Below are 13,097 nucleotides of genomic sequence, written 5' to 3' on the forward strand. Positions count from 1 at the left end.
CCTGTCCACACACTCAATCAAACAGACTCCAACCTCTCCACAATGGCCAAGACCAGAGAGCTGTGTAAGGACATCAGGGATAAATTGTAGACCTGTACAAGGCTGGGATGGGCTACAGGACAATAGGCAAGCAGCTTGGTGAGAAGGCAACAACTGTTGGCACAATTATTAGAAAATGGAAGAAGTTCAAGATGACGGTCAATCACCCTCGGTCTGGGGCTCCATGCAAGATCTCACCTCGTGGGGCATCAATGATCATGAGGAATGTGAGGGATCAGCCCAGAACTACACGGCAGGACCTGGTCAATGACCTGAAGAGAGCTGGGACCACAGTCTCAAAGAAAACCATTAGTAACACACTACGCCGTCATGGATTAAAATCCTGCAGCGCACGCAAGGTCCCCCTGCTCAAGCCAGCGCATGTCCAGGCCCGTCGGAAGTTTGCCAATGACCATCTGGATGATCCAGAGGAGGAATGGGAGAAGGTCATGTGGTCTGATGAGACAAAAATAGAGCTTTTTGCTCTAAACTCCACTCGCCGTGTTTGGAGGAATAGAAGGATGAGTACAACCCCAAGAACACCATCCCAACCGTGAAGCATGGAGGTGGAAACATCATTCTTTGGGGATGCTTTTCTGCAAAGGGGACAGGACGACTGCACCGTATTGAGGGGAGGATGGATGGGGCCATGTATCGCGAGATCTTGACCAACAACCTCCTTCCCTCAGTAACAGCATTGAAGATGGGTCGTGGCTGGGTCTTCCAGCATGACAACGACCCGAAACACACAGCCAGGGCAACTAAGGAGTGGCTCCGTAAGAAGCATCTCAAGGTCCTGGAGTGGCCTAGCCAGTCTCCAGACCTGAACCCAATAGAAAATCTTTGGAGGGAGCCGAAAGTCCGTATTGCCCAGCGACAGCCCCGAAACCTGAAGGATCTGGAGAAGGTCTGTATGGAGGAGTGGGCCAAAATCCCTGCTGCAGTGTGTGCAAACCTGGTCAAGAACTACAGGAAACGTATGATCTCTGTAATTGCAAACTAAGGTTTCTGTACCAAATATTAAGTTCTGCTTTTCTGATGTATCAAATACTTATGTCATGCAATAAAATGCAAATTAATTACTTAAAAATCATACAATGTGATTTTCTGGATTTTTGTTTTAGATTCCTTCTCTCACAGTTGAAGTGTACCTATGATAAAGATTACAGACCTCTACATGCTTTGTAAGTAGGAAAACCTGCAAAATCGTCAGTGTATCAAATACTTGTTCTCCCCACTGTACCTTTGTAAAACTGACTATCCAACCGATCCTTGACCTCGGTGATGTCCTTTACAAAATAACCTCCAACACTCTACTCAGCAAATTGGATGTAGTCTATCACAGTGCCATCCATTTTGTCACCAAAGCCCCTTATACCACTCACCACTGCGACCTATATGCTCACGTTGGCTGGCCCTCGCTACATATTCGTCTCCAAACCCACTGGCTCCAGGTCATCTACAAGTCTTTGCTAGGTAAAGCCCTGCCTTATCTCAGCTCACTGGTCACCATAGCAACACCTACCCGTAGCACACGCTCCAGCAGGTATTTTTCACTGGTCATTCCCAAGGCCAACATTTCCTTTGGCCGCCTTTTCTTCCAGTTCTCTGCTGCCAATGACTGGAACAAATTGCAAAAATCACTGAAGCTGGAGACTTATATCTCCCTCTCTAACTTTAAGCATCAGCTGTCAGAGCAGCTTACCGATCACTGTACCTGTACACAGCCCATCTGTAAATAGCACACCCAACTACCTCATCCCCATATTGTTATTTTTGTTGTTGTTGCTCTTTTGCACCCCAGTATCTCTACTTGCACATCATCATCTGCACATCTATCACTCCAGTGTTAATGCTAAATTGTAATTATTTCGCCACTATGGCCTATTTATTGCCTTACCTCCCTAACCTTACTACATTTGCACACACTTTACATATATTTTTCTATTGTGTTATTGACTGTATGTTTGTTTATCCCATGTGTAACTCTGCGTTGTTGTTTTTGTCGCATTGCTTTGAGTTATCTTGGCCAGGTCGCAGTTGTAAAAACTGGCCTACCTGGTTAAATAAAGGTTAAATAAAAAAATAATGAACTTATCTTCTGCAGCAGAGGTAACTCTGGGTCTTCCTTTACTGTGGTGGTCCTCATGAGAGCCAGTTTCATCACAGCGCTTGATGGTTTCTGCGACTGACAAAGATCTTGAAATGTACCGGATTGATTGACCTTCATGTCTTAAAGTAATGATGGACTGTCGTTTCTCTTTGCTTATTTGAGCTGTTCTTGCCATAATATGTACTTGGTATTTTACCAAACAGGGCTATCTTCTGTATACCAACCCTACCCTACCTACCAACCCTACCTACAAGACTGGTTGGCTCAAACGCATTAAGGAAGAAAGAAATTCCACAAATAACATTTAACAAGGGACACCTCTTAATTGAAATGCATCTAGGTGAAATGCATCTAGGTGACTACCTCATGAAGCTGGTTGAGAGAATGCCAAGAGTGTGCAAAGCTGTCAAGGCAAAGGGTTGATACTTTGAAGAATCTCAAATATTTTACTACATGATTACATATGTGTTATTTCATAGTTTTGATGTCTTCACTATTATTCTACAATGTAAAAAATAGTACAAATAAATAAAAACCCTGAAATGAGTAGCTGTTTCCAAACCTTTGACTGGTACTGTAATTGCTCTGTAATTACTTTGGTAACTAAAAAGTAATTATCTAGACATGTTACTGGCTGTGCTGCCCTGCCTGACACTCACTGGAGGACTTCCCAGAGGTTAGGTAAAGCCCTTACACGGAACCCAAACCGGCTGCGCGCGTGCGCATCGTGCATACATTTGTCCCCCCACACCAAACGCGATCACGACACGCAGGTTAAAATATCAAAACAAACTCTGAACCAATGACATTAATTTGGGGACAGGTCGAAAAGCATTAAACATTTATGGCAATTTAGCTAGTTAGCTTGCACTTGCTAGCTAACGTTAATTTGTCCTATTTAGCTAGCTTGCGGTTGCTAGCTAATTTGTCTTGGGATATAAACATTGAGTTGTTATTTTACCTGAAATGCATAAGGACCTCTACTCTGACAATTAATCCACACATAAAACGGCACACCGAATCGTTTCTAGTCATCTCTCCTCCTTCCAGGCTTTTTCATCTTTGAACTTATATGGTGATCGCATCTAAACTTTCATTGTATTACCACGACAACCGGCAACAAAGTTCGTCTTTCAATCACCCACGTGGGTATAACCAATGAGGAGATGGGAGAGGCAGGACTTTCAGCTCGATCTGCGTCAGAAATAGGAATTACTTCTATTTTAGCCCCTGGCAACGCAGACGCGCGCGAGCAGTGTGGGTGCAATAATTGAATAACATGGATTTCTAAATGTATTTTGCGATGCTCCCGCACGCGAGGTGTCTGGTCTGGTCTGGTCAGCATGTCAGGCAGCTGGCACAGATCTAGGATCAGTTTACAATCCCCAATTCCTATCCCTAACCATTAGGGTGGGGGTGAGCAAGCCTGAGCTAAGATTAGCTTCTAGGGTTAACGTAATTATTCTTGAAGAACGTGGAATAATGAAAGCTGTGTCTGACAATCAAATTTAGTCTGCAGTGAGACATCACATGACTCTCTGTCTACCACTCTCTCCCTAGCTCTCTCTCTTCTCTCTCTCTCTCTGGTCTGCTCTCCCTGCCCTCTCGCACCCTCTTCTCTCTCTGTCTTTCTTTTTCTCTCTCCCTGTTCGCTTTCTCACCCTTCCGACCCCCTTTCCCTCTCACTCTGTAGCCTGCTGCTTTCTTTCCCTTCCTCTCTTCCCCCACTCTCTCTCACTCTCAGATAGTTTGTGTTCCTCACTTCATCCTCTGCTCTAATCTCTTCCCCTCTTGAGATCTAGCAGAAATACTGTTAATGACCATGGGAATGGGCCCGGCAAGAGATGTAGAGAGACTGAGAGATGGGAGCATCAGTCATAAGATCACATATGCCTGGTAATTAAGGACTCACACATACAGTGCCTTTGGAAAATATTCACAACCTCTGATCTTTTTTCACATTTTGGAAAACTGTTCATGTTTTTATTTAATATTTATTTTAAAAAGGATTAAAAAATAAAAATCCTTAGCAATCTATACACAATACCCCATAATGACAATGCAAAAACCGGAATACCTTATTTACATAAGTATTCAGACCCTTTGCTATGAGACTCAAAATTGAGCTCAGGTGCATCCTGTTTCCATTGATCATCCTTGAGATGTTTCTACAACTTGATTGGAGTCCACCTGTGGTAAATTCAACCAAAACATTTCTGCAGCACTGAAGGTCCCCAAGAACACAGTGGCCTCCATCATTCTTAAATGGAATAAGTTTGGAACCACCAAGACTCTTTCTAGAGTTGGCCGCCCGGCCAAACTGGGCAATCGGGGGAAAAGGGCCTTGGTCAGGGAGGTGACCAAGAACCCGATGGTCACTCTGACAGAGCTCTAGAGTTCCTCTGTGGAGATCGGAGAAACTTCTAGAAGGACAACCATCTCAAAGATGAACTGAGCAAAGTACAGAGAGATCCTTGATGAAAACCTACTCCAGAGTGCTCAGGACCTCAGACTGGGGCGAAGGTTCACCTTCCAACAGGACAACGACCCTAAGCACACAGCTAAGACAACACAGGAGTGGCTTCGGAACAAGTCTCTGAATGTCCTTGAGTGGTCCAGATCAAACATCTCTGGAGACACCTGAAAATAGCTGTGCAGCAACGCTCCCCATCCAAACTGACAGAGCTTCCGAGGATCTGCAGAGAAGAATGGGAGAAACTCCCCAAATTCGTTACACTCGCATAAATGTCTGCTAACAATGTGTATGTGACCAATAAAATTGGATTTGATTTGAATACAGGTGTGCCAAACTTGTAGCGTCATACCCAAGACGCATCGGTGCTGTAATCACTGCCAATGGTGCTTCAACACCTTTGGCAGCGATTACATGACCTGCCACTGGCATTAAACAAAGCATGTGTGTCCATGTATGCTGATGATTCAACCATATACGCATCAGCAACCACAGCTAATGAAGTCACTGAAACCCTTAACAAAGAGTTGCAGTCTGTTTTGGAATGGGTGGCCAGAAATAAACTAGTACTGAACATCTCTAAAACTAAGAGCATTGTATTTGGTACAAATCCTTCCTTAAGTGCTAGACCTCAGCTGAATCTGGTAATGAATGGTGTGGCTGTTGAACAAGTTGAGGGGACTAAATTACTTTGCGTTACCTTAGATTGTAAACTGTCATGGTCAAAACATATACAGTTGAAGTCGGAACTTCAAAATACATTGAAACTAAGTTTTTCACAATTCCTGACAATTAATCTGAGTAAAAATTCCCTCTTAGGTCAGTTAGGATCACCACTTTATTTTCAGAATGTGAAATGTCAGAATAATAGTAGAGAGAATGATTTAATTCAGCTTTTATTTCTTTCATCACATTCCCAGTGGGTCAGATGTTCACATGCTACCCAAAAACTAATTGAGTGTATTGCCTTTAAATTGTTTAACTTGGGTCAAACGTTTTGGGTAGCCTTCCACAAGCTTCTCAAAATAAGTTGGGTGAATTTTGGCCCATTCCTCCTGACAGAGCTGGTGTAACTGAGTCAGGTTTGTAGGCCTCCTTGCTCACACACACTTTTTCAGTTCTGCCCACACATTTTCTATAGGATTGAGTTCAGGGCTTTGTGATGGCCACTCCAATACCTTGACTTTGTTGTCCTTAAGCCATTTTGACACAACTTTGTAAGTATGCTTGGGGTCATTGTCCATTTGCAAGACCCATTTGCGACCAAGCTTTAACTTCCTGACTGATGTAATGAGATGTTGCTTCAATATAGCCACATAATTTTCCTACCTCATGATGTCATCTATTTCGTGAAGTGCACCAGTCCCTCCTGCAGCAAAGCACCCTCACAACATGATGCTGCCACCCCCGTGCTTCACGGTTGGGATAGTGTTCTTCAGCTTGCAAGACTCACACTTTTTCCTCCAAACATAACGATGGTCATTATGGTCAAACAGTTCTATTTTTGTTTCATCAGATCAGAGGACATTTCTCCAAAAAGTACAATCTTTGTCCCCATGTGCGTTGCAAACTGTAGTCTGGCTTTTTTTATGGCAGTTTTGGAGCACTGGCTTCTTCCTTGCTGAGCGGCCTTTCAGGTTATGTCGATATAGGACTCGTTTTACTGTGGATATATATACTTTTGTACCTGTTTCCTCCAGCATCTTCACAAGGTCCTTTGCTGTTGTTCTGGGATTGATTTGCACTTTTCGCACCAAAGTACGTTCATCTCTAGGAGACAGAACGCGTCTCCTTCCTGAGCAGTATGACGGCTGCGTGGTCCATGGAGTTTTACTTGCGTACTATTGTTTATACAGATGAATGTGATACCTTCAGGTGTTTGGAAATTGCTCACAAGGATGAACCAGACTTGTGGAGGTCTACAATTGTCTTGGCTGATTTCTTTTGATTTTCCCATGATGTCAAGCAAAGAGGCACTAAGTTTAAAGGTAGGCCTTGAAATACATCCACAGGTACACATCCATTTGACTCAAATTATGTCGATTAGCCTTTCAGAAGCTTCTAAAGCCATGACATTTTCTGGAATATTCCAAGCTGTTTAAAGGCACAGTCAACTTAGTGTATGTAAACTTCTGACCCACTGCAATTGTGATACAGTGAATTATAAGTGAAATAATCTGTCTGTAAACAATTGTTGGAAAAATTACTTGTGTCATGCACAAAGTAGATGTCCTAACCGACTTGCCAAAACTATAGTTTGTTAACAAGACATTTGTGGAGTGGTTGAAAACTAGTTTTAATGACTCCAACCTAAGTGTATGTAAACTTTCAACTTCAACTGTAGATTCAATGGTTGCAAAGATGGGGAGAGGTCTAGCCGTAATTAAGAGGTGCTCTGCTTTTTTGACACCACACTCCAAAAAGCAAGTTCTGCAGGCTCTAGTTTAGTCTAATCTTGATTATTGTCCAGTCGTGTGGTCCAGTGCTGCAAGGAAAGACCTAGTTAAGCTGCAGCTGGCCCAGAACAGAGCGGCACATTTAGCTCTTAATTGTAATGAGGGCTGATATAAATACTATGCATGCCAGTCTCTCTTGGCTAAGAGTTGAGGAGAGGCTGACTGCATCACTTCTTCTTTTTATAAGAAACATTCATGTGTTGAAAATCCCAAATTGTTTGCATGGACAATTTACACACAGTTCTGACACACACACTTATCCCACCAGACATGCCACCAGGGGTCTTTTCATAGTCCCCAAATCCAAAACAAATTCAAGAAAACGTACAGTATTATATAGAGCCCTTATTGCATGGAACTTCCTTCCATCTCATATTGCTCAAATAAACAGCAAACCTGGTTTCCAAAAAACAGATAAATCAACACCTCGTGGCACAACGCCTTTGACCTAGATAGTTTGTGTATGCATTGATATGTAGGCTACGTGTGCCTTTTTAAAAATGTATGTAGTTCTGTCCTTGAGCTGTTCTTGTCTAATGATGTTCTGTATTATGTCATTCTGTATTATGTTTTGTGTGGACCGCAGGAAGAGTAGCTGCTGCTTTTGCAACAGCTAATGGGTATCCTAATAAAATACCAAATACCAAATACAAACAAAGTACTGAGTAAAGGGTCTGAATGCTTATGTAAATGTGATATTTCAGTTTTTTATTTGTTATACATTTGCAAAAAATTTATAAAAACGTGTTTTTGCTTTGTCATTATGAGGTATTGTGTGTAGATTGATGAGGGGGAAAACTTTTCTTTAATTCATTTTAGAATGAGGCTGTAACATAACTAAATGTGGAAAATAGTAAAGTGGTCTGAATACTTTCCGAAGGCACACACACACATTCATGTACGGAGGAGAGCACATATGCACACCCACACATGTATGGCCGCACACACACTTGCACCCACCTATGCCAACAAGATTTATCTCGCTGCAGAATTAGACTTTCATCCACATTCTCCAACTGTCAAATTTAGAAGTTTCTCCTGAGTGGCGCAGCGGTCTAAGGCACTGCATCTCAGGGCAAGAGGCGTTACTACAGTCCCTGGTTTGAATCCAGGCTCTATCACATCTGGCCGTGATTGGGAGTCCCATAGGGGGGTGCACAATTGGGCTAGCATCGTCCGGGGTAGGCCGTCATTGTAAATAGGAATTTGTTCTTAACTGACTTGCATAGTTAAATAAAGGTCAAATAAAAACATCAAATTTCTAAGAGTTTTTGTTCAGACCTGGGTCAAATAGGTATTCGGTTTCCACCACAGGAGGATGGCTCATAATAATGACTGGAATGAACTTAATGGAATGCTATCAAACACATGGAAACGACGTGTTGGATGTGTTGATGCCATTCCATTTATTCCATTCCAGCCATTCCTATGAGCCCATCCACCCCAAGTAAGGTGCCACCAGCCGCCTGTGGTTTCCATCCCATAATAATCTAGACGCACCTGATTGAGCATAGGCCTATAGTCATCTCCAGATGTGCACTAAATGTCACGTGCGCTTGCCAGATCCTCGTGTTCACTCTGTAACGAGATACGAAGCATTTACTAATGAAGTTGTGGTCCGGAAAAGGGCAGTGGTGGCGGTGGGTTAAAAAAAAGAAGAAGGAAAAAAAGAAAGAAAAACCACAGTACTGACAGAAGGTGGTTGTTGACTTGTCTGGAACAGAGCGTCATTGTCCCCCACAGAAAGCCATTATACTGTAAAACACAAGGGGCCCAAGATGCTTCCCTTCTCTTGCAACATATGTGGAGGAAGTGGGAGTGAACTGGAACTCCGAACATATTGAGCTTATCATGCTATATGAATAATAGAACTTGGTCAAATACAATTCATTTCAAAAACTTGGGGTGCACTTGATTTATCTATTGGACCCAAGTATGGTGAATGGGAGTATTTGGCAACAAGATGACAATTTGCAGCTTGATCAGGGGTGATTCACTTAACATAGAGTTTGTATTCAGTCAGTATGCGCTGAAACCTGTACGTATCTAATAATTTGGATTTGTCTGCAAGGTATGAAGAATAGGCTATATCTCTAGGAGACAAATTACACTACAGTATATAGAAAGATCCTTGTCGGATTTTAGCAATCAGTTAAATAACCCACAATTAGTAGTGTTGTCAGTAGGAGACAATGACTTACATCCTTGTCAGAATTCAACGTTGAGTGAAAGCACAGAGGGGAGCGGAGTAGGGTGGGAAATTAGCTTTCTTCTGTATGGCTGCTGGCTGAGGGGAGGTTATTCCTCCAGTGTATTGTAGAAGAGAGAGGCTTGACAGGTTTAATCTCTGCTCAAATCCCTCTCTAGGGATCCCTGCTTAATGCACAGCAGGGCGCCTTGATAACCACACAACTATAGCCACACCGGTGCACGCCCTGAATACAGCTTTGCATATCATGCTTTTCCCCTCTGAACCTGGCATCGTAAAGATGGGCCAACATGGATAAGAGTCAGTGAATACTTTAAGGGTGATGATCATGGATTGGCAGAAACAGAAATGCATCCTATGCAATCAGACAGACCCACTTATTCCAACCCACAAATTCTCACTCATGGTCACCATGGCAGCAGAGAAACACAGGACACACTTGCAACTCCATAGATGCGGTAAAGAGGTCAACGGATCGCAGACCATGGTGGACAGAAGGATGCCGGTTTGGCGCACATTCAACAAACTGATGTATTTGTCAAATCCGTCATGATTGATTTATTGTAACAGGCCCAATGTGGTTACTAAAGTCCAGTTTTGATATATTTGGCTGTTTTCGATGCATAACATGTAGAAGTAGTCCCATTCGATTAAGCCGGTAGCTTAGCGAAATCAGTGGTGGTAGTCAACGTCGGTCCTATTTTTACCTGAACATAGTATGAAATACACATATAAACAATAGCCACATTTTGCTGGGGGGCAGTGAGGATAGTCAGGATCTTTCCCCTACAAGTTTCCATTGACCTCTTTTTATTTAACCTTTATTTAGCTAGGCAAGTCAGTTAAGAACAAATTCTTATTTACAATGACGGCCTAAGAACAGTGGGTTAACTGCCTTGTTCAGGGGCAGAATGACAGATGTTTACCTTGTCAGCTCGGGGATTTGATCTAGCAACCTTTCAGTTACTGGCCCAACACTCTAACCACTAGGCTACCTCTATACCGCATCTATGTGATCCTTGAAAGTTCTGTAAACAGCTCTGGTTCAAAACAATAAATCACAAGTATTTGAGTGTGATGCCTATAGGCCTGCCTACAGTAGCATGGGATGGTGGTCCCAGATATGTTTGTGCTCTCTTGCCAACTCCTATGGTTGTTTTAAGTCATGTCCCTACTTCTTAAATGACAGTTTGAGTGAAATTAATCTCAGTAAGTATGCATACTCCCAAATGGTGCAGTGGTCTAAGACACCACATCTCAGTACAAGAGGCATCACTGCAGTATCTGGTTTGAAACCAGGCTGCATCACATCCGGCTGTGATTGGGAGTACCATAGGGCGGTGCACAATTGGCCCAGTGTCGCCGGGGTAGGCCGTCATTGTAAATAAGAATTTGTTCTTAACTGACTTGCCTAGTTCAATAAAGGTTAAAAAAAATATTATAATAATATGCTGATAAATTATTAGAAGGTGGTGAGCCCTATGTGATTCAATATAAATAACTTTTATTTCCTAAGAGTTAACTTCATATGTGGTGACTGGTTTGTATGTATAAGATACATAACAACATACACTCTCAGAAAAAAGGTATGGTTGGTGTAGAGTATTGTTCGCAGGTATACAAAAAGATCTAAATACACATACATAATGTACTTTGAGGTACACATATCGCAGATTTTATTATTCGGTACCTTTTAGGGTAGATGTAAACACCTCTGCTGTTTTCAACCAAGATCTCAGCGATCACTGCCTCATTGCCTGCATCCGTAATGGGTCAGCGGTCAAACGACCTCCACTCATCACTGTCAAACGCTCCCTGAAACACTTCAGCGAGCAGGCCTTTCTAATCGACCTGGCCGGGGTATCCTGGAAGGATATTGATATCATCCCGTCAGTTGAGGATGCCTGGTTATTTTTTTAAATGCTTTCCTCAGCATCTTAAATAAGCATGCCCCATTCAATAAATTTAGAACCAGGAACAGATATAGCCCTTGGTTCTCTCCAGACCTGACTGCCCTTAAACAACACAAAAACATCCTATGGCGTTCTGCATTAGCATCGAACAGCCCCCGTGATATGCAACTTTTCAGGGAAGCTAGAAACCAATATACACAGGCAGTTAGAAAAGCCAAGGCTAGCTTTTTCTAGCAGAAATTTGCTTCCTGCAACACAAACTCAAAAAAGTTCTGTGACACTATAAAGTCCATGGAGAATATGAACACCTCCTCCCAGCTGCCCACTGCACTGAGGACAGGAAACACTGTCACCACCGATAAATCCAATATAATTGAGAATTTCAATAAGCATTTTTCTACGGCTGGCCATGCTTTCCACCTGGCTACCCCCACCCCGGACAACAGCACTGCCCTCCCCTCTGCTACTCGCCCAAGCCTTCCCCATTTCTCTTTCTCCCAAATACAGTCAGCTGATGTTCTAAAAGAGCTGCAAAATCTGGACCCTTACAAATCAGCCGGGCTAGATAATCTGGACCCTTTCTTTCTAAAACTATCTGCTGAAATTGTTGCCACCCCTATTACCAGCCTCTTCAACCTCTCTTTCGTGTCGTCTGAGATTCCCAAAGATTGGAAAGCAGCTGCGGTTATCCCCCTCTTCAAAGGGGGGGGACACTCTTGACCCTAACAGCTACAGACCTATATCTATCCTACCCTGCCTTTCTAAGGTCTTCGAAAGCCAAGTCAACAAACAGACCAGCCGTAGAAAAATGCTTATTGAAATTCTCAATTATAGTGGATTTGTCGGTGGTGACAGTGTTTCCTATCTTCAGAGCAGTTGGAAGCTGGGAGGAGGTGTTCTTATTCTCCATGGACTTTACAGTGTCCCAGAACTTTTTTGTATTTGTGTTGCAGGAAGCAAATTTCTGCTTGAAAAAGCTAGCCTTGGCTTTTCTAACTGCCTGTGTATATTGGTTTCTGGCTTCCCTGAAAAGTTGCATATCACGGGGGCTGTTCGATGCTAATGCAGAACGCCATAGGATGTTTTTCTGTTGGTTAAGGGCAGTCAGGTCAGGAGAGAACCAAGGGCTATATCTGTTCCTGGTTCTAAATTTCTTGAATGGGGCATGCTTATTCAAGATGGTGAGGAAGGCATTTAAAAAAAATGACCAGGCATCCTCTACTGACGGGATGAGATCAATATCCTTCCAGGATACCTCGGCCAGGTCGATTAGAAAGGCCTGCTCGCTGAAGTGTTTCAGGGAGCGTTTGACAGTGATGAGTGGAGGTCGTTTGACCGCTGACCCATTACGGATGCAGGCAATGAGGCAGTGATCGCTGAGATCTTGGTTGAAAACAGCAGAGGTGTATTTGGAGGGCAAGTTTGTTAGGATGATATCTATGAGGGTACCCGTGTTTACGGAATTGGGGTGGTACCTGGTAGGTTCATTGATAATTTGTGTGAGATTGAGGGCATCAAGCTTAGATTGTAGGGTGGCTGGGGTGTTGAGCATGTTCAAATTTAGGTCGCCTAGCAGCACGAGCTCTGAAGATAGATGGGGGGCAATCAGTTCACATATAGTGTCCAGAGCACAGCTGGGGGCAGAGGGTGGTCTATAGCAGGCGGAAACGGTGAGAGACTTTTTTAAAGTAGAAGTTCAAATTGTTTGGGAACAGACCTGGATAGTAAAACAGAACTCTGCAGGCAATCTTTGCAGTAGATTGCAACACCGCCCCCTTTGGCCGTTCTATCTTGTCTGAAAATCTTGTAGTTGGGGGTGAAAATGTCAGAATTTTTGGTGGTCTTTCTAAGCCAGGATTCAGACACGGCTAAAACATCAGGGTTGGCAGAGTGT

The sequence above is a fragment of the Salvelinus alpinus genome, chromosome 11 (assembly GCF_045679555.1).
Source record: "Salvelinus alpinus chromosome 11, SLU_Salpinus.1, whole genome shotgun sequence".
Lineage (NCBI taxonomy): Eukaryota > Metazoa > Chordata > Actinopteri > Salmoniformes > Salmonidae > Salvelinus > Salvelinus alpinus.